Source organism: Manis pentadactyla, chromosome 10 (assembly GCF_030020395.1).
Source record: "Manis pentadactyla isolate mManPen7 chromosome 10, mManPen7.hap1, whole genome shotgun sequence".
Taxonomy (NCBI): Eukaryota; Metazoa; Chordata; class Mammalia; order Pholidota; family Manidae; genus Manis; species Manis pentadactyla.
This window is the reverse complement of record NC_080028.1, coordinates 42,411,895-42,437,471: the sequence shown is the minus strand read 5'-3', so window position 1 is coordinate 42,437,471 and position 25,577 is coordinate 42,411,895. Positions and strand designations below refer to the sequence as shown.

General features: G+C 35.6%; 2 pseudogenes; both read left to right on the top strand.

Annotated features, from left to right (window-relative positions):
- LOC118926490 (olfactory receptor 6C74-like) overlaps positions 1-25,577 on the top strand; it is a 185,451-nt pseudogene that overhangs the window by 62,651 nt on the left and 97,223 nt on the right.
- LOC130679041 (olfactory receptor 6C70-like) lies at positions 23,216-25,454 on the top strand (annotated as a pseudogene).

The following is a 25,577-nucleotide window of genomic DNA, read 5'->3' as shown; positions in this document are numbered from 1 at the left end:
ATGAACTCGAAAAACAATTGGGTTAGTTTCTTTCAGAATTTCTGAGAGAGTTTTAGAATGCTCACTTTTTACAAGTACTTATCTTTAAATGAAATCAGTTGAATTTGTTACAAATTAATTTTAGGAAAACCATTCAGAGATAAGAAAATTTCACATTTACAATACACACACACACACACACAAGTACAGACACATGCAAACTAATATCTGTGGAGATTTTATTTGCCCCGTTCCTAAAATCTCTGTGTCCCTCTCTGCCTCTCCTTTAATTTTCTCAGATGAGAAACTGTTTCTAAGGTTTTGAATTTCAAAGACTGACTCTTATGTCCTAGAGTAGATGGGGGAAGAAAATCTATATCACAAAGTCACAGAGAAACTATGCAAGTTTTTGTTTTTTAAAAACTAATTTTATGGTAGTTATTTTAATTGTCTTTATTTTCTTATGTGCAGGACAATTTTATTCCAATGTCCTGATCTTTTATTATATCTACAGGCACTTTGGAATGATGGGGAGGTCAAGAGATTAGTAAAAATAGGTGGGCATTAAATTGGTTCTAAAGCTCAAACCTCTACCCTGTGGAGATTAGATTTGCAAAAGAGGACAGCTCTTTTTAAATCTTCGAAGAATTGTTTTTCCATCTAAGTAACAAAGAATGACACCTCCGTTCATGTTGAAATATTATTATTTCCCTCTGTGTACCTTTAACTAAGGGGAGAAAACTTATAAAACATTTCTGTCAGTCTCTATCAACGTGAACTTGACACTGATTTTTTTTTTCATAAAGTTATTATAGCCTTCTAAACATCTTGTCAGGTTTCAAGTAAATATGCTGGAACAGTAAATATTTCTGATAGTATCAAATAACCCCATGGACCCAAGAGGCATTCTCAAAGAGAGTGCAAAACTATTTAGAAGATCTACAGTGACTCCTAAAGATCACCAAGGAACAAACCACAACTTGCATGGCCCAGGCAGGCAGAAAGCCAAGTCAACATCTTAGGATGCAAAATGAGACAAGTCAGAGAGAATCAGTTATTCCCGGGAGAGAAAGGATCAATAAGGAATGGGTTTGGATTTGCAAGGGAAGGGACATCATGAAACTCGATTTCCCTCCTCTGTTGTTCCCTGGATATTGTCACCAGTTTATCATTTACAGGAGGGACTAACAGAAAGTTTAGTTATCAGTTTGCTCTGTGAGGGGCTTGTGAATGGTCACTAATACTTAGAACACCTCTACAAATTTGAGGGGATCTCCTGAAAATTCAGGTAAAAAAATTTAAAAGAGCTTCTGCTGTCCATGGGGCATAAAAAATTATGTTTTTGTTGGGTAGTTTAGAATAAATCTGCAAAGGACATTGCATAACATTGGCTGAAATTGGCAGAGCAAATACGGAGCCAAGGAAGGTGAAAGCAAAGCAAGCCCAACCTCTGGTGCTTTGGTTAAATTCCTTCTCTTGCTTTCAGCATTTACACGAGTGACCTGTATTCTTTGGGCGTAGATTTTGGTTGGAGTATTCTCTATAAATATATTGGGAAAGGAAGTGAAAACATGTAAATGGGCCAGATTTAAAAAAGGGAAATTTATGTTGGATATGGACATTACTTTGTGTTCTAAGCTTAAGTTCTGTTCTTTTATCTTGTCAAGGGAATTCCTAAGGCTAGCTGTTAAAATACAACAATAGGAAGTTCTCTAAAAAGATTCTGTCTTTCAACTATAGCAAATTCAAAGGATCCATCTTCTGGCCATTTAGGAGTAAGATTTCAATTGCAGCCAAACCTATAAACCTTTAATGAAAAAAACTGGAGGCAACTTTCTAGATTTAAAATATGCACACAAGAAATGTCTCTGGAGGGCATAGATGAAGCAATCTCCACGATCCAAATGTTCATTCCCACAGTCAAAGAATGACACCAGGCAGACTCTCCTAGAAGGGGACTTTTCTAGCACTTAGGAGCAATGAAGCTTGGGATGACAAAAGTCCCCGGGAGTGGGACCTCTCATGATAAACTGTTCTGAGAGCTGGAACAGTTGGATAAAGTATGGGAGCCTTCTGATCTATAGCTTGTTGGACTCTCCTCCAGATGCATGCCAGTAAGTGCATCCTCTGGGCCACAGAGACTAGAGATAATGCTTTCACCAGTCACAAAGCAAACCTCCCAGGACATAGCAAGACAAAATGTGATCTTCACCCAGTTTCTTCATACATCCAGTTATTTCAACAGTTTTAGCTAAGCCTTGGACTCTCAGAAGCCAAACTAATACCTAGGATGGTGTGTCCCAGGGTTGGGATCATGTAATGTTTTACTGTTGCACCTCATTGCACAGAAGTTTTCCTGAAGTCAATCTAACCCATTCCATGACTGACTTATTATATCATGAGAGTCTTTGAGTTAGGTGGTTGCTCTGACAGCTCGTAAGTGCTCGACCTGTGCCCACCAGTTTTGTGGATTGACTTTCCAAGTGTCCTTTAGCCCTAGCGTTTACCCCATACACATTTAATAATGAAAGAAAAGACTCACACTAAGAAAACAAAGATCATCTCTGGGAGGAAATAGTCAGCATATCCAAGTGCACTCAACCAAATTTACAAAGACTCACCAAGCCTATGAAAATAGTTCCACCAACATTTTCTCCTGCTAATTTAAATTTAGAAAGTGAGAAAAAGAACTCTCACATTCTTGTTCCATCGGACCCCCACAGATTGATATTCTGGAGGGCTAACATGGTAAGAAATCTTACCTTCTGCTGGCTGTCCATCAGATACCCCAGAATCTCTCAACTGCATCAGCCTTGAAACAAGCAAAATTCAGCAAGATATCCTGCCAAGTACACCACCTGTGGGGGAGAAAGGATTTTCCCCCACCCTTAAAGGCTCTTCCAGCTGATCTAAGAATTGAATTTACATGAGACAGACTAACAGGAGAAAAAGAGCCATAGTTTAATTATGTCTGTATGGGGAATCCATAGCCATGAGATTCAAAAGATAGTCATGGAAAATGAAGTACAGATGTGATGCTGAACTGAGGAGGAGGGGTGTGGTCTGGGGCTTCGCAGGAAAGGCAGACAATTCACGGGCATATGACTGAGTGAATGTCTGGTACCAAACACAGGTTTTCTGGGCAGAAACAAGGGGACTTGTAAAGGAATTTTAACAAATACACTTTGCTGAATTCCTCCCGGTCTACCATGCCCAGTTTATATTATAATGTAGTTATCTGTGGTCATAGCTCTATTCCTGGAGCAGCTGCTCCATCTAAAATCTTTTATGCAGTTGGGGCAGTTTGCAGGGATGGAGGTCAGTGTCTTTCTGAGTCTTTCGGGTTTTGACTGCTTTTGGCTCTGACATAATCTTTGTACCGAAGTGGCACATACTGGGATGGCCTGCCTGTGGCCCCTACATCTTTGTCAGCAACACTGGACTGCTGGTGATAATTCTCTTTCCCAGGATGGTCAGCCTTTTGACTGTCTTTTAAAATCTATTATATATACCTAACAGTTTTTACCACTTTATGTTTTATTTCTTTTTCTTAGTTCCCATGTCAAAATTTATGCCTCCCCCAATAATTATGTATTACTCCTGTAATAGTATCTTCCCACTTTGATTTTAAAATGTAAAATTTTACTTAGTCCAGAGGGTTTTTCTGACTATTAGAGTCATTTCCAGAATAAATGGGAAAGGATTTAGGGTAATTCATGATACCTTCTGTCTGAAGCTGCTTTCTGTTTATTGGATGCAATGTGTTCTTTTTCACATCTGTTGTTTGCAATCAGCATCCTCATAACTTTTTCTTTGTAACTAGTAAATGGAAAAATATCTCTCTAGGAAGATGTAATCAGGCAATAAGAATTTGATAGCTAAAGTGTGGCAAAATAATGGCCATATAGTAAAGATTTTTTTCTTTCTAGAGATTTAATTAGTCTCCTTTTCTGAACTTACGCATTGCTGTATTAAATTTATATAATTAATAAAAAGGCAATGGACAGGTTAATGTGCACGTTTGAATAGGTACCCTTTATACAATTTATATTACTATACCAGAAAAATATTAAAACAATCAAAAAGAAAAAACATAATACTCTAGGAACTTCTCGGCTGAGTACGGGAAAGTAGACAACAAGTCGGGGGCTTGGAGGGTAGTGTCTTCAAGTACATCACACAGCAACGGGCCTGGTGAGCATGACACAGCTCAACAGAAAACTATTGGTCTTGGCAGTTCTTCCTGCCTCTCATGGGAGCAGTTGTATCTATGGAAACTAGACGGAGTGGAAGTTGACAGAGCCAATATCAATCGAAAAGCAATGTTTTAAAGGAACTTATTAAAACCATTCTCATGACAAACCAAATAGAGTCTCCTGGGAAAATTTCTTTCAACACAATCAATTTAAGGAAACTGTGACCCGTGGAGATACTTATTCAACACTGAAATCTTTAGTTAGCTGCAATGACAAATAATAGGTGATAACTTAGGAACTATTGTACAGCTGTTGTGGTCCAAAACCCAGATACACAAAACTCTTCAGGTTTTGTTTTGTTAGGGTCTTATAGAAGGATACATTGGTAAGGTATAATAGAAAGATAAATATAAAGGGAAAACTTATTTGCAGAAGACAGGGAAGAAAAATTTTTTTGTTTTATCTTTTGTGAAAGTTTTATGCACAAGCTGAATAGGTAACCATCTAATGGGTGATTTCAAAGACACTAACAATTCCTACACCAAAGTACCAATACCCTTTAAAACTTTCTAAAAGAATAAAATGCAATAGAGATTTTTGTATAAGCAAATCAAATAATCATGCAGCGGACTTAACGTAGAATATTGGACAAAACATATGAATGTCACTTTGGTAACTTAACTGAAAGCTTTTAGAAAATAAGCACATCATTGTCTTAGAAACGCCACTGATATCATGGCAAATGTAAAATGTTTGTACAAGGATGTTATCAAAAAACTTTTGTAATGTTTATAAGCAAAAAAAGGGAATCTAAAAATTATCATTTGTCATCGTTTAAAAATAAGGTGTATTGCCACATTACAAGGGGAGAATACTTAGGGAAAAATTTTTAATAAAGGAGATGAATTTTAAAATACGATGAAAAACACATAAAAACCTGATGCTACATAGATGCATATATTTAATTATTCAGATGTAAATAGGTACACAGAATGTTTTGAGAATAATATGATGTGTGACAAGTGAAGTATTCAATTATATGGCACACATTTATTCATCACATTAGTATATAGTATTTATGGGTACAATCATAAAAGCAAAACCTTCTAAGACTGACCCAGGAAGAAAGAGAAAATCTGAACAGACCATTTACCAGTAAAGAAATTGAATGGGTAATCAAAAAACTATGCAAGAACAAAACCCCTGAACCAGATGGCTTCATACCTAAATATTTTTTTTTAATAATGTTTTCTTTTTTTTTCTTTTCTTTTTTTTTTTGGTATCATTAATGTACAATTACTTAAACAACATTACGGTTACTAGACTCCCCCTATTTTCAAGTCCCCCCACTGTCCATCAGTGTAGTAAGATGCTATAGAATCATTACTTGTCTTCTCTGTGCTATACTGCCTTTCCCATGTCCCCCCCTGCTACATTATGTGCGCTAATCGAAATGCCCCATTTTCCCCCTTATCCGACCCTTCCCACCCATTCTCCCCAGTCCCTTTCCCTTTGTTCATACCTAAATTTTATCAAACATTTAGAGAAGAACCGATACCCATCCTCCTTAAAGTTTTCCAAAAAGAAGAGAAGGGAATACTTTCCAACTCATTCATTTTATGACACCAGCATCACTCTAATAGCAGAACAAGATAAAAACACCACAAAAAAGAAAATTACAGAACAATATCCCTGAAGAACATAGATACAAAGATATTCAACAAAATATTAGCAAACTGAATTCAAAAATACATCAGAAAGATCATCCATTATGCTCATGTAGGATTTATTTCAGGGATGAAAAGATGGTACAGCATTTGAAAATCCATCAACATCATCCACCACATCAACAAAAAGGACAAAAATCACATGATCATCTCCACAGATGCTGAAAAAGCATTTGACAAAATTCAACATCTATTCATGATAAAAACTCTCAAAAAAATGGGTATAAAGGGCAAGAACCTCAACATAATAAAGGCCATATATGACAAACCCACAGTCAACATCATATCTAATAGCAAAAGCCAAAAGCTTTACCTCTAAGAATGGGGACAAGGCAAGGATGCCCACTCTCACCAATTTTATTAAACATAGTTCTGGAGGTACTCGCCATGGCAATCAAACAACATACAGAAATAAAAGGCATCCAGATTGGTAAGGAAAAATTAAACTGTCAGTTTACAGGTGGCATCATATTACACATAAAAATCCCTAAGAATCTACCCAAAAACTACTAGAATAGCTGAATTCAGCAAAGTTGCAGGATACAAAATTAATACACAAAAATCTGTTGCATTTCTATGTACTCACGAAGAACTAGCTGAAAGAGAAATCAGGAAAACAATTCCATTTGCAATTTGATCAAAAATAATAAAATACCTAGGACTAAACCTAACCAAGGATGTGAAAGACTTCTGAAACTGTAAGACACTAATGAGAGAAATTAAAGAAGGTACCAATAAATGGAAATACATCCCATGCTCATGGATAGGAAGAATTAATATTGTCAAAATGGCCATCCTGTCTAAAGCAATCGACAGATTCAATGCAATTCCTATCAAAATACCAGCAGCATTCTTCAAAAAACTAGAACAAATAGTAAGTTAGTTTAACCATTGTGAAAAGCAATATGGAGGTTGCTCAAAAAACTAAAACTAGAAATACTATTTGTCCTGGGAATTCGGCTCCTAGGAATTTACCCAAAAAAAACACATCAAGTTCTCAGATTCAAAAAGACATATGCACCCCTATGTTTATTGCAGTACTATTTACAATAGCCAAGATATGGAAGCAATGTAAGTGTTCATCAGTAAATCAATGGATAAAGAAGAGGTGGTACATATACACAATGGAATATTATTCAGTGAAAAGATGGGGGGTTATACTCCCCAACTTCAAGCTGAACTAAAAAGCCACAGAAATCAACACAACTTTATACTGGCACAAGAACACACCTATAGGTCAATGAAGTAGAATAGAGAGAACAGGTATAAACACACACATATATGGCCAATTCATATAAAGAAGCCACAGATATACAATGGGGAAATGACAGCCTCTTCAACAACTGGTTTTGGCAAAACTGGACAGCTACATGTAAGAGAGTGAAACTGGATTACTGTCTAACTCTAGACACAAAAGTAAATTTGAAATGGATCAAAAACCTGAATATAAGTCATGAAACCATAAAACTCTTAGAGGAAAACAGGCAAAACTCCCTTGAATATGAGCAATTTTTCACTGAACACATCTCTTCAGGCAAGGGAAACAAAAGCAAAAATGAACAAGTGGGACTATCAAACTAAAAAGCTTCTGTACAGCAAAGCACACCATCTGCAGAACAAAAAGGCATCCAACAGTATGGAAGAATATATTCGTAAATGACATATCCAATAAGAGGTTAACATCCAAAATATATAAAGAGCTCACATGCCTCGACACCCAAAAAACAAATAACCCAATTAAAAAATAGGCAGAGGATCTGAACAGACACTTCTCCAAAGAAGAAATTCAGATGGCTTACAGGCACATAGAAAGGTGCTCCACATCACTAATCATCAGGGAAATGCAAATTAATAGCACAATGAGATATCACCTCACACCCCTTAAGATGGCCAACATACAAAACACAAGAAATAACAAATGGTAGTGAGAATGCGGAGAAAGGGGAACCCTCCTACACTGTTGGTGGGAATGTAAATTAGTTCAACCATTGTGGGAAGCCACATGGTGGTTCCTCAAAAAACTAAATGTAGCAATACCATTTGATTCAGGAACTCCACTCCTAGGAATATACCCGAAGAAAACAAGATCCCTAATTCAAAAAGACATATGCACCCCTATGTTTATTGTAGCACTATTTGCAGTAGCCAAGATATGGAACCAGCCTAAGTGTCCATCAGTAGATGAATGTATAAAGAAGAGGTGGTACATATACACAATGAAGTATAATACAGCAATAAGAAGAAAACAAATCCTACCATTTGCAACAACATGGATGGAGCTAGTGGGTATTATGCTCAGTGAAATAGGCCAGGCAGAGAAAGACAGGTACCAAATGGTTTCACTCATTTGTGGAATATAACAACAAAGCAAAAACTGAAGGAACAAAACAGCAGCAGACTCACATATTCCAAGAAGGGACTAGTGGTTACCAAAGGGAAAGGTTTGGGGAGGTCAGGTAGGGAAGAAGGGATAAGGGGATTAAGGGGCATTATAATTAGCACTCACAATATAACTAGGCTGCAGAGAAGGCAGTGTAGCACAGATAAATCAAGTAATGACTCTATAGCATCTTACTATGCTGATGGGCTGTGACTGTAATGGGAGTGCGGGGGACTTCATAATATGAGTGAATGTTGAAACCACAGTGTTGTTCATGTGAAACTTTCATGAGATTGTATATTATTGATAACTTAATTTAAAACAAGAAAAAGAAAATAGAAAAAGATAAAATGGCAATTGAGTTTGAGGCATTAATGTGATTATTGGTAGTTCAAAAAGCATCCACAAACCTGAAGGAAGTATTGAATCTTCAAATCCAAATTGTAGCTTAAGTAAGCAAGCAGCAACAGCAAATAAAAGGAAACGTGATGTACTCATGAAGAAATTTAAAAAATCAAACAAACAGAAACACATTGAAACCTCAGCCAATGCAGTACATCATATTTATGTATATGTTGCATGGCTAAAATTATACCAATTTTGTTTAAATATATACTGTAAGCACAACAAAATAAAATGTGTAATTTGTTTTTTAGATTACCAAATTAATAGAGACTGGAATGAATATGAACCTAGTAACACAGAACAAACAATAAAAAAAGTTCAATGAACTATGAATACATTATAATGAAGTGTTTATGAATATCAGGACAATGCTGCTTCATACAACAAGACTCTGCAATCAAATACACAGGACAGGTGATGGGGAGAAGAAAGCTGTCCATGTTCTCAGAGAATTTCTACATATAGAGGAAGAGCACTCTTACAGCTGTTGAGCCAAGAGTTCCATTATCATTTCTCCTATCCTTTTGCACATATTTGTTGTAAAATTCCCTTGACTCAAAATTGTTCTTAAACTTAGACCCTTTTTCCAAACCTCCCCACATTTCCTTCACTGGCCTCCTTTGTTGAAAATCCTATTTTGACAGATTTCTGAGTTCCCGATTGGAACAAAGTAGCACTTTTTATAACTCAACAATTTTCTCTGCTGCTCTTAATTTAATGTTCAGTTTTATAAAAGCGTTCAGGTAACTCCTGACCTACCATGAGCCACAGAGGGGCTGGATGCTTCTCTGAATGTGTTTCAGGAGTCAGGGCCATCCTTCAGTGAGAAACTGTGCCCCTGTGGGCCCAGATGCTCAGCTCGGACCGCGATTAAATCAACAAGCATGGTTCTCGGTCTCCTGCATTTTTTGTTCTGGGGACCCTTTTACCTAGTCTCCTGATCCTCCTCAAAATGTCCAAAAGAGCTAAAAGGCATCCCAATGTTAATAGCTGATATGTTTTGTGTAGTTTTTCTATGCTTTTCCTTGGACTAAGCACTTTAAATGGGTAGCTTTTTTTCATATGCACAATGATTGTGTAGGTAGATATTAATTTCATCTTAGTTTTGAAAAATGAAGTAACTGAGACTTCATTTAAACCCCAAGACATGTGACTCAGCTGCTCTACTTATTCAAGTCATGCTTTTCCAACAAACCCTTAAAAAGTTTATGAAAGATTCCCTATTCCTCTTTTTAATATAAAAGCACACTGAGGAAAAATTGTTATTATGCTTGTATAATAACAATGTATAAACAAAGTGTGGAAGTCTTTCATTATGTCCAGAGAAAGGGACTAGGAAATTATGGAAAAAAGAAACTGAGCATTACACTTGCTTAAACTCTCAAATTTATTTGATCTCCTCACATAGAGTTTACACTATTAATATGTATGTATGTATATTTTTATACATTTATATAAGAATATATAAAATGTAGACTATAGATAAATTTAAATATGCATGCATTTATATATTTATACATGTATATGTATATATTTCCATATATTAGAATAAAATATAAATCAGTGGTTTCTGGAAAAGATTCTAGGAACTTTTCCTAGATAAACTCCCTTAGGAGTCAGTTGCATTCCTGCCCTAATTAATGTACAAATGATATATTTTAAAAGTCAGTGAGTGGAATTTCTGGCTGAGTTTCACTGTAGCTTACATTGTATGTCCTGCTCCTGAGGGCACAAACACACACACTCCTAGAACATTCGCAGTTAGACGAAGCCCGTAGGAGATGCTGCAGCACCCTGTCCATACCATCTCCCCCTTCCTGCTGTGGTGTACACCTGCCTGACTTCCTAACTTCTAACTACCAGGAGGCTCATAAGACCACGGTCTTATTTTCTGGCCGCAGAGGCCTATTGTGCCCATTTGTGAGGCAGGCCAGAAGTACTTAAAATCAAGACCCCTCAAAAGCAGCACTCATCCAATAACTGAGATGAATTAATACATTGATGTCCCTTCTCCCTTGTCAAGTGGAAGAACTCTCAGGCATGTGTCTTACTCTTGTCCTGAGCTTCCGCAGTAGGATGGAGACACTGAGTGACTGTGCATGAGAACCTCGAACCCTTAGGATGCCAGGCACTCTGACCTGAAGAAGTGGTCCACTCTTCCTTCCTAGATGCAGCAGCCTCCTCCTACTTGGAGGAGGTGTAAAGTACTTACCAGAGGCAAATGCCTTGGAAGATGATACTTATTTTCCTTAAAATCTGTCCTCACCTTGATTAAAGGCAAGTAATAACACCAAAGACCAAGTCCTGACATGGCTTCCCTAGGGAGTAATTTCCTTTCCTTAGAAGGAAAATAATTATTCAACAAAATAGCTAATACATACTGCAGATATCAAGATAATGCATAAGAATGGATTGTGAGGATGCTAGACTTCAGTGAGAGTTAAATAAAATGCTGAATAATGGGGAAATTATTCATACAGGCCAATTCTTGAGTGCCTCAGGTTGTACCATCTTAGCAAAACCACCTGGAAAGACCCTAAAGTACTGCTAGTCTGGCTCCTTGAAGCTTGGACACATTGACGCTTATATCAAATTGGGTGGAGGTGCCAAAACATCTTTACACAGTGTTTATGAGTGGTGCAATGGTGTCAAAGAGTTAGGAACATTGAGCTGGATTTTCTGACTAAAACGAGAGATCACACCAGCTAGAGAAGCCACTGGAAATTCCATCAAAAACAAATATGCAATGTTCTAGGAGAGGCAACAACAACATCATTGGGAGCTTCATGGCTCTTCTTTGTAGGCCAGGGATTTTGGTGAGGGAGATATGGCATTATTTATCGAAGCGCAATTTTTCCTTTTTCAGTCAAGAGCAAGGACTACACCATTTTCCTAATTTTCATTTACCAGGGAATGCAAAACCTGTGTCACTGACCCTCAGAGGTCTGTGGCAGCATCTAATAGGGTAGGACTGAAATGGACAGCAGAGGAGTTTATTATATGGTCTATAGAATCAAGAAGTTTCAAGTAGAAGGCTAGGGGAAGCCACCCTAATAGAAATCACACTCCCATACCCGGTTTCCATACCTGAGCCAGTTTCTTGCTTTCAAGCCCATCATTGAAGGAGAGGCCGTGTCTTCAAGTGAAGGACCCAACAATGCCACAGAAAATAGAGACAACAGTTTTTCAGTCAAACTCTCCTCAGAGAGACATGCAGTCACATACCAGAATAATTCTAGTCCTGGGCAAAAGGAACTCTCAACCTCATTCCAGATCTGCTGAAACTGACCTTCCAGTTCTGTTGGAACTAACTGACACCTCAGGACACACCTGCAGACAGAGCTTGTGCGTTTGGAGGCCAGGTGGTAGAATCCTGTCCAATCATCTTGCAGTGGATCCAGGCGGAGCCCATCTAGTAATCGTTTCTCTAGATCCCAAATGTCGAAAATTCAGGATGGACATGTTGGGAGCTACCAGAATGCTTTTTATTCATTCCCAGATCTCGGTACACAAGGCTGGCTAAAATAGGCAATACTAACATATCTGCCAGTTGTTTGCCAATGTGGTTCATAAGCTGCCAGTGAAAGAGTAAATCAGTACAACCACTTGGGTCAACTTACACTATCTTCTGAGGTGTAATGTAGGAATTAAATTGCATTTCATTCTTCCCATAGGAATAGCGAATGGATGCCTTTATTTATTGGATCTTTCCATTCCCCCTTGCAGCTGCGAATTTGTTGTCATTCAGGTGACCTAATAAGTCTGTATCTCTTACTGGAATTTCTATTCTATTTCACTGGCCAATTTCACTCTATTTAATTTTTCTTGTACCAGTATGACATTTTCATTATTGCATTTTTATAGTAAATCTTCATATTTGTAGTTTTCTTTGCCAACTTTGTTATTCTTCAAGATTGTCTTAGTTATGTTTTATCCATTGCATTTCCATCTAAATTTAGAATTTGCTTATGAAATGTCCTTAAATTAAAATGCCAAAGTTTTATTGCATTGCATTGACTCAATAGATAAATTTGTAGAGAACTGACATTGTTTTAATATTGAACTTTCAACACATGAGCATGGTATAGCCTCCATTTATTTAAGTCATTTAATTTCTTATAGTAAAGGGGGATATAAAAGATGCAGGATATTTGGTATGCATCACTTTGGGACATTTTTCAATAGATTTTTTCCTCAGTATTTCATATTTTTTATGTCACTGTAAATTATATCATTCCATTTTATTTTCATTTCTTAATTCTTTGCTACAAGCACAAATATACAATTTATATTTCTATACAACCACATTGACTTAGTTAAAATCAATGCTTAATTTTAATGTTTTCCCTAGATTTCATTTGTATTTCCTATATCCATAACCTATCATCTACGATCAAGTATCTTTTCTTTTTTCAACTGATCTATGCTTTTTTTCTTTCTTTGGCCTCTTTAAACTGGCCAAAAATATGAAAACAATGTTGAATATAAATAATAAGTATTTTTTTCTGGTCTCAGAGGGATAGATTTCAATACTTCAGCACCAAATATGATACTTGCTATGGGGTTCATTTTTACTTTTTAGGAGTTATGTATCAAATTAAATAAATTCCCTCTATTCCATGTTTATCAAGAATTTTTGATAAAGTATTGAATTTTATCAAATGATGTGTTTTTAGTCTGTTTATATTAGCATATGCTGTTCATCCACTTATGTAATGAATGGATTATTTAACAAGTTCAATGTGATTTATATCAAAATCCCAGCAAGAATTTTTATATATGTGGATAAAATTAATCTGAAATTTCCATGAAGAAGTAAAATAATCTAAAAAGTGAAACAATTTTGCAATAGCAGGTAAAGTAGTAAGAGTTAGTCTATGAGACTTTAAGATTTATTCTTTGGTGACTATATTATAAAATTTTGTGCTAGTCATAGAGGATTGATATATATTATGATCATACATGATCATACATACATGATCAGTAGAACAGAAGAGAGAACCCAGAAGTATATGCACGAAAACATGCCCACCAATTTTTGATAAAGAGTAAAAGCAATTCAGTGGAGAGGATAGCCTTTCAGTCAATGCAAGTGCACATCCATAGGCCAAAGAAAAGAGAACCTCAACTTCACACGTTATGTAAAAATGAACTGAACATGAAAGATCATTATTTAAGGCATAACACTATAAAAAAACTTACATAAAAAGAGAGTATCAGTCATTTCTAGGGTAAGGTATTTATTTTATACTCAAAACCCAAAACATAATCCTAAGAAGGAAAGATGAATAATTTAGATTTCATTAAAATTATGGAACTTTTTCATTCTATTAAACAGATAAGGTTAAAAACATCTACTCTGTTAAGAGGTTAAAAAGACATGCAATCAACTAGGAGAAAATGTGCAAACCATAGATCAGACAAAGGACTGGTATATAAAGTATATGAAGAACTCAAATTCAACAGTATAAAGATAGCAATACAATTTTAAAATGAGCAAAAGACATGAAGGATGTTCTATGAAAGAGGATATCTATACTGATGGCAAATAAATACATGAAATGATGGTCAACATTAGCTTTTAAAAAATGCAAATTAAAATCACAATAATTATCACTATACAATTATCAGAATGGCTAAAATAAAAAATAATGATAATATTAAAGGCCATCAAGGATGTGAATAAACTGAAACACTAACATATTGTGGGTGACAATGTAAAATGACACAACTACTATGAAAACATTTTATAAACTTCCATATATATACTATACAACCCAACAATTGTACTTCTGGACATTATATCCCGTATAAACGAAAAGTTATGTTCATACAAAAACATGTACATGAATACTAATAACACCTTTATTTATAATAGCCAAAAAGTGATACAACCCAGAAATCCTTCAACAGATGCATGATTAAGCAAACTGTAGTAAATCCATACCATGTCATACTACTCAACATTAAAATTGCTGATGCATGCAACTGGGATGAATATCCAAAGAATTATACTAAATAAAAATGAAGTCATTATCAAAAGTTTACAAACTGTGTAATTCCATCTTTATATCATTGTTGAAATGACAAATCTGTAGAAATGAAGACCAGATTAATGATTGACGGAAGTTAAGGAAAAGACAGGAGCAGGAGGGAAGTGGGTGTGGCTATGAAAGGATAACATGAGGGATCTTTGTGGAGATGGAAATGGTCTGTATCTTGAATATAAGAATGTCAGTATACCAGCTATGATACAATACTATACTTTTAAAAGATGTTAACACTGGGGGAAACTGGGTGAAGGGTATGTGTGTGTCTCTATTTCTTACAACTACATATGAATCTACAATGAACTCAAAATAAATGTTTAATTAAAATATTAAAAAATAAAAATAATGTGGGATGCTATGGCTGTGTGTATCTGGTCTTGAAGACATAGAGAAAAAGACAAATTGAAAACACAAGAGGAAAGTCAGAATAACTTTCTAGCAATTGTAAAGGAACTCTTTAAATCACTGTAGCTTCAGCACCAATTAAATTTGCAACCCAGCCAAGAATCCTATGCCAAGGTAAGGGCACTTGTTGCAAAGAATGAGACTCTGCGATATACGTAATATGCATATGGATTAACACAGACAAATCTGGAAACCTAAGCCATTCATGCAGGGCATTTCTTCCACAGATGGAGATATTTCAGTTACAGCCCACATCCAGAGAGAGGTAAGAGTATCAGTCAGGGTTACGGTCAGCTGCATTTAGCAGACAACATATTTATGCAGAAGTCTAGGTGTAGACTAACAGTCATCTAGAATTCAGATTCCTCTTAGTTTCTTCTTATCCACCATCCTTAACCTCAGAATACACCATCACTTACCTCATATTTCTTTTCACTCAGTAATGTTTCTCTTGGGTCTCATGGACTAAATGAATCAGTAAGAAAGAGAAACCATCATGAAAAACTCCTAGAGCTGAAAAACGCAATAACTAAATTGAAGAATTCAACAAAAACTTTCAAAAATAGATTGAACTTAGCAGAAGGAAACTCAGTGAACTCACTTCTGGATATACGTGTACGCAAAGAAAATGAAATCAGGATCCTGGAGAGAGATCTGCACTCCTGTGTTAAGTGCAGCACTGATCATAGTAGTCAAGATACAGGAATATCCTTAGTGTCCACCTACAGGTGCATGGTGGGGAAATGTGACATATATAGATAGAATACGTATAAGATGTGACAAAGAAGGAAATCCTCCCATTTAGGAAAATGAAGATGTACTTTGAAGGAATTATGCTAAGTGAGCTAAATGAGACAAATACCTTATGATATCACCTATAGGTGGAATCTAAAAAGCCAAACTCATAGAAACAGAGTCGAATGGTGATTAGGAGGGGCTGTGCCTTGGGAGAAATAGGGAGATGTTGGTCAAATGGTATAAACTTCTGGTTATAAGACAAATAATTTCTGGAGATCTAATGTATAGCATGATGATCATAGTTAATAATATGGTATTATATACTAGAAAGTTGCTAAAAGAGTAGATTTTAAGTCATTTCATCACAAAACAAGAAATGGCAGTTGTGCGACTTGATACAGGTGTTAGCTAATGCTATTGTGGTTATCATTTTACAATACATAAGTGTATCAAATCAACATGTTGTACAACCTGAACTTATACAATAGTATATGTCAGTTACATATAAATAACCTGGGAAAGAATAAAACTTAACAAAGAACAAATAAATTCACTTACTTCCTCATTCTATCCTCCTCCCTTCTCCTTGGACATTGAAATTTGTTCAGAGAAGAGGAACTAGACAGTCATCCATTTAGATTTTCTAAAATGAAATATATGCTGATATTTCAAAGACAGCCAAAAAGAAACTATGCTTCCATTTATGTGCTATTATTAGAAAGTTCATACTTTCCCTTTACTTGCCCTGCTTTTATTTCATAGCTGCAATGTTCTTCTATCTTTTGACTACAAATTATTCACTTCTTAATATTTTCTTATTTTTACAAAAATTCAATTTCATAAAATAATATTTACTCTTCTCATATATTTCCTTTCTTTTCAACTATAACACAATTAATATTTCCTTTTATTCTCATCTTTTCCACAGAAGGGCTAGGTTATTCATTATTAAAATACTTAATAAGATGCCTTATTTTAGAATTGTTTTAGTATAAATTTAAATCATCCAGACTCAGTTAATGGGAGAAGTTGAAGCTTGTGTTTAGCAAATCTTTCCTTGATCATTACAAGATTCCTACCATCAGGTGTAATTCAGAGCTACAGATAATCATGTGATAGTTTTATTTCATAGTTTATCATATTAGGAATTATCAGAAGCAATGCCTATTTTCCTGGAAGAATGCCATCTTCATGAAAGACAGCTCTGCTAGTTCCCTGGCAGAAGTTTCCAACCATGGACCTCCTTCTATTCCGCATCTCTTGATGACCTCGTTGTCCATGGAAATACCCAGCCTTTGCCACTCTACTCAGGTTTGTAACCAGGATTATGGCACATTTCTGTTCCACATCACAGATTTTCTATTTCTTTCATATGTTGTAAGTCAAGGGTTAAGACATTTGGTCTTTTAACGTTTTTATTTTTAACATATTTAAGAGAAATGCCTTATAGTTACTAATGTCTGTCGTCCTTAGTTTCTGATGCCACAAGAAGTGTCCTGTATTTTATACTCTTGGATACAGTTCTCGTACCATCACTCAGCCTCATATCTCATTTCAATCAGTAATGTTTCCTTTGGGTCTGCTCTCCTTATGTTGGACTTTATTTACTCAGGCAACCTAACCCCAAATCAATTACCTTGGCACATGCCACAACACCCAGTAAAATGAGTAACTTTCCAACCATCTCAACAAGGATTTTTTGAGTGAAATAACTTCCTAAATGTGGTAAATGTAATGGGATTTTATACCTCTAACTTGAAATGTTAAAGTTGAATATTGAATAACATAATGATGATGATCATGACCTACCAATTGCTCTTGTCCCCTTACAGATATTTAATAAATTCACATGTCCTTGTGTGTACTGACCATCCACATTCTATTGCAATATGCTATACAAGTTGGTTTTGTTGTATATCATTAGTGCCCTCTGAGCATTAATCTCATGGGAAAGTTTTCTTTTGTGTTGTTTTGTTTCTTTTCCCTTCTCAGTAGAATCTCTTGAGTACATAGTTATTAAATGATAAAAGAACACTCACATTTTTAGCATGTGAAATTAATGGTGAAATATCTCCCTACTCGGGGGATATAATAACAATTTTATCAGATATTTCTGGGTTTTTTCCATTTCCATTTCCAAATGTAAATAAAAAAATAATGTATTTCACTGTATGATGTGAGATCATTTGGAAATAGTCACAGTAAAAGCTAGAGAACTTACCTTATTTGGGACAAAATCGATATAGTAGTTTGTAGGACCCAAGTCCAGAACATTGACCTAGGTTTAAACTTATGTATAAGGGTGAGGTGGAAGGTGGTAAATTTACAGAAGCACAGCATGCATTCCATCTTTTTACATTAAGTGGGAACTTGAATGTCATTTTTCTTTCCATTTCATGATAGAATAATATTATCTAGACTTCAACATCCATAATCAATTAATAGTTCTTTTTTCTCCCTACAAGAAAATACAGGAAAATATAGGAACTAAGGTAAGTGCTTTAGAGTTTGGAACATTTATTTATAATTGTAAACTCAGATAATTTTGTGGAAAAAAAAAAGCAGATACTTATAAGTAGTTTGATGAATTTTTCTTTTTGATTAATTGTTTTAATTTCTTTCTGGTATAGTAATATAAATTGTATAAAGGGTACTATTCAAACATGCACATTAACCTGTCCATTGCCTTTTTATTAATTATATAAATTTAATACAGCAATGTGTAAGTTCAGAAAAGAAGACTAATTAAATCTCTAGAAAGAAAAAATTCTTTACTATATGGCCATTATTTTGCCACACTTTAGCTATCAAATTCTTATTGATTGATTACATCTTCCTAGAGAGATATTTTTCCATTTACTAGTTACAAAGAAAAAGTTATGAGGATGCTGATTGCAAAGAACAGATGTGAAAAAGAACGCATTGCATCCAATAAACAGAAAGCAGCTTCAGACAGAAGGTATCATGAATTACCCTAAATCCTTTCCCATTTATTCTGGAAATGACTCTAATAGTCAGAAAAACCCTCTGGACTAAGTAAAATTTTACATTTTAAAATCAAAGTGGGAAGATACTATTACAGGAGTAATACATAATTATTGGGGGAGGCATAAATTTTGACATGGGAACTAAGAAAAAGAAATAAAACATAAAGTGGTAAAAACTGTTAGGTATATATAATAGATTTTAAAAGACAGTCAAAAGGCTGACCATCCTGGGAAAGAGAATTATCACCAGCAGTCCAGTGTTGCTGATAAAGATGTAGGGGCCACAGGCAGGCCATCCCAGTATGTGCCACTTCGGTACAAAGATTATGTCAGAGCCAAAAGCAGTCAAAACCCGAAAGACTCAGAAAGACACTGACCTCCATCCCTGCAAACTGCCCCAACTGCATAACAAGATTTTAGATGGAGCAGCTGCTCCAGGAATAGAGTTATGACCACAGATAACTACATTATAATATAAACTGGGCATGGTAGACCGGGAGGAATTTAGCAAAGTGTATTTGTTAAAATTCCTTTACAATTTCCCTTGTTTCTGCCCAGAAAACCTGTGTTTGGTACCAGACATTCACTCATTCATATGCCCGTGAATTGCCTTCCTTTCCTGCGAAGCCCAGACCCCACCCCTCCTCCTCAGTTCAGCATCACATCTGTACTTCATTTTCCATGACTATCTTTTGAATCTCATGGCTATGGATTCCCCATAGATACATAATTAAACTTTGGCTTTTTTTCTCCTGTTAGTCTGTCTCAAGTAAATTCAATTCTTAGACCTGCTGGAAGAGCCTTTAAGGGTGGGGGAAAGTCCTTTCTCCCCCACAGGCAGTGTACTTGGCAGGATATCTTGCTGAACTTTACTTGCTTCAAGGCTGCTGCAGTTGAGAGATTCTGGGATATCTGATGGACAGCCAGCAGAAGGTAAGATTTCTTACCATGTTAGCCCCCCAGAATATCTATCTGTGGGGGTCTGATGGAACAAGAATGGTGAGAGTTCTTTTTCTCACTTTCTAAATTTAAATTAGCAGGAGAAAATGTTGGTGGAACTATTTTCATAGGCTTGGTGAGTCTTTGTAAATTTGGTTGAGTGCACTTGGATATGCTGACTGTTTCCTCCCAGAGATGATCTTTGTTTTCTTAGTGTGTGTCTTTTCTTTCATTATTAAATGTGTATGTGGGGTAAAGGATGTAGCTAAAGGACACTTGGAAAGCAAATCCACAAACTGGTGGGCACAGGTCGAGCACTTACGAGCTGTCAGAGCAACCACCTAACTCAAAGACTCTCATGATATAATAAGTCAGTCATGGAATGGGTTAGATTGACTTCAGGAAAACTTCTGTGCAATGAGGTGCAACAGTAAAACATTACATGATCCCAACCCTGGGACACACCATCCTAGGTATTAGTTTGGCTTCTGAGAGTCCAAGGCTTAGCTAAAACTGTTGAAATAACTGGATGTATGAAGAAACTGGGTGAAGGTTACATTCTGTCTTGTTATGTCCTGGGAGATTTGCTTTGTGATTGGTGAAAGCATTATCTCTAGTCTCTGTGGCCTAGAGGATGCACTTACTGGCATGCATCTGGAGGAGAGTCCGACAAGCTATAGATCAGAAGGCTCCCATTCTTTATCCAACTGTTCCAGCTCTCAGAACAGTTTATCATGAGAGGTCCCACTCCCGGGGACTTTTGTCATCCCAAGCTTCATTGCTTCTAAGTGCTAGAAAAGTCCCCTTTTAGGAGAGTCTGCCTGGTGTCATTCTTTGACTGTGGGAATGAACATTTGGATCATGGAGATTGCTTCATCTATGCCCTCCAGAGACATTTCTTGTGTGCATATTTTAAATCTAGAAAGTTGCCTCCAGTTCTTTTCATTAAAGGTTTATAGGTTTGGGCTGCAATTGAAATCTTACTCCTAAATGGCCAGAAGATGGATCCTTTGAATTTGCTATAGTTGAAAGACAGAATCTTTTTAGAGAACTTCCTATTGTTGTATTTTAACAGCTAGCCTTAGGAATTCCCTTGACAAGATAAAAGAACAGAACTTAAGCTTAGAACACAAAGTAATGTCCATATCCAACATAAATTTCCCTTTTTTAAATCTGGCCCATTTACATGTTTTCACTTCCTTTCCCAATATATTTATAGAGAATACTCCAACCAAAATCTACGCCCAAAGAATACAGGTCACTCGTGTAAATGCTGAAAGCAAGAGAAGGAATTTAACCAAAGCACCAGAGGTTGGGCTTGCTTTGCTTTCACCTTCCTTGGCTCCGTATTTGCTCTGCCAATTTCAGCCAATGTTATGCAATGTCCTTTGCAGATTTATTCTAAACTACCCAACAAAAACATAATTTTTTATGCCCCATGGACAGCAGAAGCTCTTTTAAATTTTTTTACCTGAATTTTCAGGAGATCCCCTCAAATTTGTAGAGGTGTTCTAAGTATTAGTGACCATTCACAAGCCCCTCACAGAGCAAACTGATAACTAAACTTTCTGTTAGTCCCTCCTGTAAATGATAAACTGGTGACAATATCCAGGGAACAACAGAGGAGGGAAATCGAGTTTCATGATGTCCCTTCCCTTGCAAATCCAAACCCATTCCTTATTGATCCTTTCTCTCCCGGGAATAACTGATTCTCTCTGACTTGTCTCATTTTGCATCCTAAGATGTTGACTTGGCTTTCTGCCTGCCTGGGCCATGCAAGTTGTGGTTTGTTCCTTGGTGATCTTTAGGAGTCACTGTAGATCTTCTAAATAGTTTTGCACTCTCTTTGAGGATGCCTCTTGGGTCCATGGGGTTATTTGATACTATCAGAAATATTTACTGTTCCAGCATATTTACTTGAAACCTGACAAGATGTTTAGAAGGCTATAATAACTTTATGAAAAAAAAAATCAGTGTCAAGTTCACGTTGATAGAGACTGACAGAAATGTTTTATAAGTTTTCTCCCCTTAGTTAAAGGTACACAGAGGGAAATAATAACATTTCAACACGAATGGAGGTGTCAGTCTTTGTTACTTAGATGGAAAAACAATTCTTCAAGATTTAAAAAGAGCTGTCCTGTTTTGCAAATCTAATCTCCACAGGGTAGAGGTTTGAGCTTTAGAACCAATTTAATGCCCACCTATTTTTACTAATCTCTTGACCTCCCCATCATTCCAAAGTGCCTGTAGATATAATAAAAGATCAGGACATTGGAATAAAATTGTCCTGTACATAAGAAAATAAAGACAATTAAAATAACTACCATAAAATTCCTTTTTAAAAAACAAAAACTTGCATAGTTTCTCTGTGACTTTGTGATATAGATTTTCTTCCCCCATCTACTCTAGGACATAAGAGTCAGTCTTTGAAATTCAAAGCCTTAGAAACAGTTTCTCATCTGAGAAAATTAAAGGAGAGGCAGAGAGGGACACAGAGATTTTAGGAACGGGGCAAATAAAATCTCCACAGATATTAGTTTGCATGTGTTTGTACTTGTGTGTGTGTGTGTGTATTGTAAATGTGAAATTTTCTTATCTCTGAATGGTTTTCCTAAAATTAATTTGTAACAAATTCAACTGATTTCATTTAAAGATAAGTACTTGTAAAAATTGAGCATTCTAAAACTCTCAGAAATTCTGAACGAAACTAACCCAAATGTTTTTCAAGTAAATGGGATCTGGGATAATATTTGATATTAAAACTAATTTAAGGTTGTTGCTTAATTATAATAAACCTCTTAAGGATTATCAGCATTAAAATGAAAATGTCTATTATGTCTCACTTTACTTCAAGTGAAATAAGTTGGCACTACCTGTTAGTAAATGGTTTTTAATAAAACGTCCTGGGATAATGGCTGACCTTATCTGATGTCTGATGAAGTTTTCATGGGCCGTCTAACATAACCAGGAGCAAATGATTTAGATAGACGTAATTGGAGTAAGAGTTTATAGAAAACTTTCTACAACAATTATATTTCATAGTATAGATATTTATGAACAGCTCCTCAGATTTTTTTGGTAAACTGCCCCTAAAGTTTTGTTAAGCTAAATGTTGAGGTAAGTTAAATTCATTGAATATCTAGATCATAAGCTAAAATAATGAAACCTTACTTACTGAACATAGGTTTATCTACTTTTGGCTTCCTTATTACAGAAAACCAAAAATAAATTTGGGTCTGTTAGCAAACATTTTTTGTGCTTTATTAGAAAATTGTACATAATTTAACTTCAGGTTTTTTTCTCCTGTTAACATGTCTCATATCCATTTGATTTTTAATTTTCTTTGTAGAAAATTCTTCATTCCCGAGAATGATAATTCTAAAGGAGAGAATATATATTCTTTGGCTTATTTGTGGGTTTTTCTTCCTTTCTTTTTGTCTTTTAGGGAAAGCATTAATGATAAACTCAATAAGGAAATAGTCCAATTGACCTGCAATCTAGTTCATAAAACATTCTGAAGAAGGAGACAGAAAAGAAGAGGAAGAAGGAAAAAAAGAAAAAGTCCTAATATAGGTCTTATAAACAATGGAGCTGATTTCTAAAATGTGTAAGGAGTTGAAAACCCCTATTTAAAATGTGGTTGCAAGAGTGTGTATGTTTTTTCATTTACAAAGGATTTCTCACTTTTATTTATATTTATGTTTTAAAGATTTTCTTGTTCGTTAAAGCTATCAGTTATTATTACTGCAACTTTAAAAGTAACCTGGATAAATAGATACCGTCTTTAATTTTGTAAAAGGATTTTACCTTTATGTACAAGATTGGACAAATGATCTATGAAACCCCTTTTAGCTATATGATATTATGACTACATTCTATATCTTTCAGGTTCCATTTGCAATTTTCTGACTTGCCGCCCAATTGGCCTGGGTTGTACTGAGTTCTGCACGTATTGTGTGTTATATGCTCCTTCTTTAGAAGGAAATTGCATGCCCTCTTCACACATAATTACCATAGGACTAGTTAAGTGAATTCATAAACATTCTGAAGTCTATGCATGTCTCAAGGCTAGGACTTTTTAGTGGATATTCAGTATGATAAAGTTAACAAGATAAAATTAAAAACAGTAAAGGTGTGGAATTTATAAGACTTGGAGTTCAGGGCCCAACTGAATTACAAACAAAGTTATTTCCTCATTTGTCTATGAACTTGTAAACTTTGTATACAAATAAATGCCTAGATCTCACCAAAGGTATTCAAACAGTTGTTTGAGTGTCTTGGGCATTTATATTTATTAAAGATTCATCAACTTTTTGTTACGAAGCTGGGGTTTAGATATATATCCCAGAAAACTTCAATCTGAGTCTAGATTTCCTTCTCATGAAAGTGGAGAGAGTAACATTCTTCTCAAATAGGGTTCCTGCTGATGTTAATAAGGAAATTTATGTAAATCTCCACACACAGAGCCTGGCACATTGTTGGTGATCAATGTATGTTAGCTCCTCTCTCACTCTTTGTTATTTCTTAATGACTCCAATAGTTAATCCTTACCATTTTTTTTTTTTACTTCTTTTGTCTAGCTTTGATAAAATTCATAAGAGAGAAATGAGAAACCATTCAATGCAGACAGAGTTCATTCTTTTGGGTCTGGCAGATAACCCTGATTTGCAGGTTGTAGTTTTCCTCTTTCTATTTTTTACCTACATATTTAGCATCACAGGAAACTTAACCATCATTATTCTTACTCTTCTGGATTCCCACCTTAAGACACCAATGTATTTCTTCCTAAGGAATTTTTCCCTTTTAGAAATCTCATTCACAACTGTTTGTATTCCAAGATTTCTGGTGAGCCTTGTAACAAAAGACAGGACTATTTCCTATATGAGTTGTATGACTCAGTTATTTTTTTTCATCTTTTTGGAAGTAACTGAATTTTACCTTCTGGCTGCCATGTCCTATGACCGTTATGTGGCTATATGTAAACCCCTGCATTATACCACCATCATGAGCAACAGTTTGCTACCAACTTGTATTCAGCTCCTGGGTAACTACTGGATTCCTGATTATCTTTCCTCCAAGGATCTTGGGACTCAAGTTGGAATTCTGTGCTTCCAATGTCATTGATCATTTTATTTGTGATTCATCTCCCATCCTGCAGATCTCTTGTTCTGATACACATTTCCTAGAGCTAATGTGTTTTCTCTTGGCTATTGTCACACTAATGGTCACACTGATGTTAGTGATTCTGTCTTATGGCTACATCATCAAAACAATTCTCAAATTCCCTTCTATTCAGCAAAGGACCAAAGCCTTTTCTACCTGTTCTTCCCACATGATTGTAGTTTCCATCTCTTATGGTAGCTGTATCTTCACGTACATAAAACCATCAGCAAATGATATATTGACTTTAAGCAAAGGAGTAGCTGTGCTCAATACCTCAGTTGCCCCCTTATTGAATCCTTTCATTTACACTTTAAGAAACCAGCAAGTGAAACAGGCATTTAAGGACATGGTCCAGAAACTTTCATTTGGTCAAACAAATGAGAAACTTCTAAAAAAATGAATAAAATATTGCCCTATCTTGATTTACTTTCTCTGATTCTACATATTTGCAGACTATTTTAGTAATTTCAGCTGATTTGGGGCCTCCTTCCATGTTACTATTTTTGGCTAAAATTATATATTACAGATCTCCTTTATAAATTTCAGAAATATACAATTTTAGATGTGATAGTTTTCATAGATCACAGTGGATGAAACAGGTTTCAACA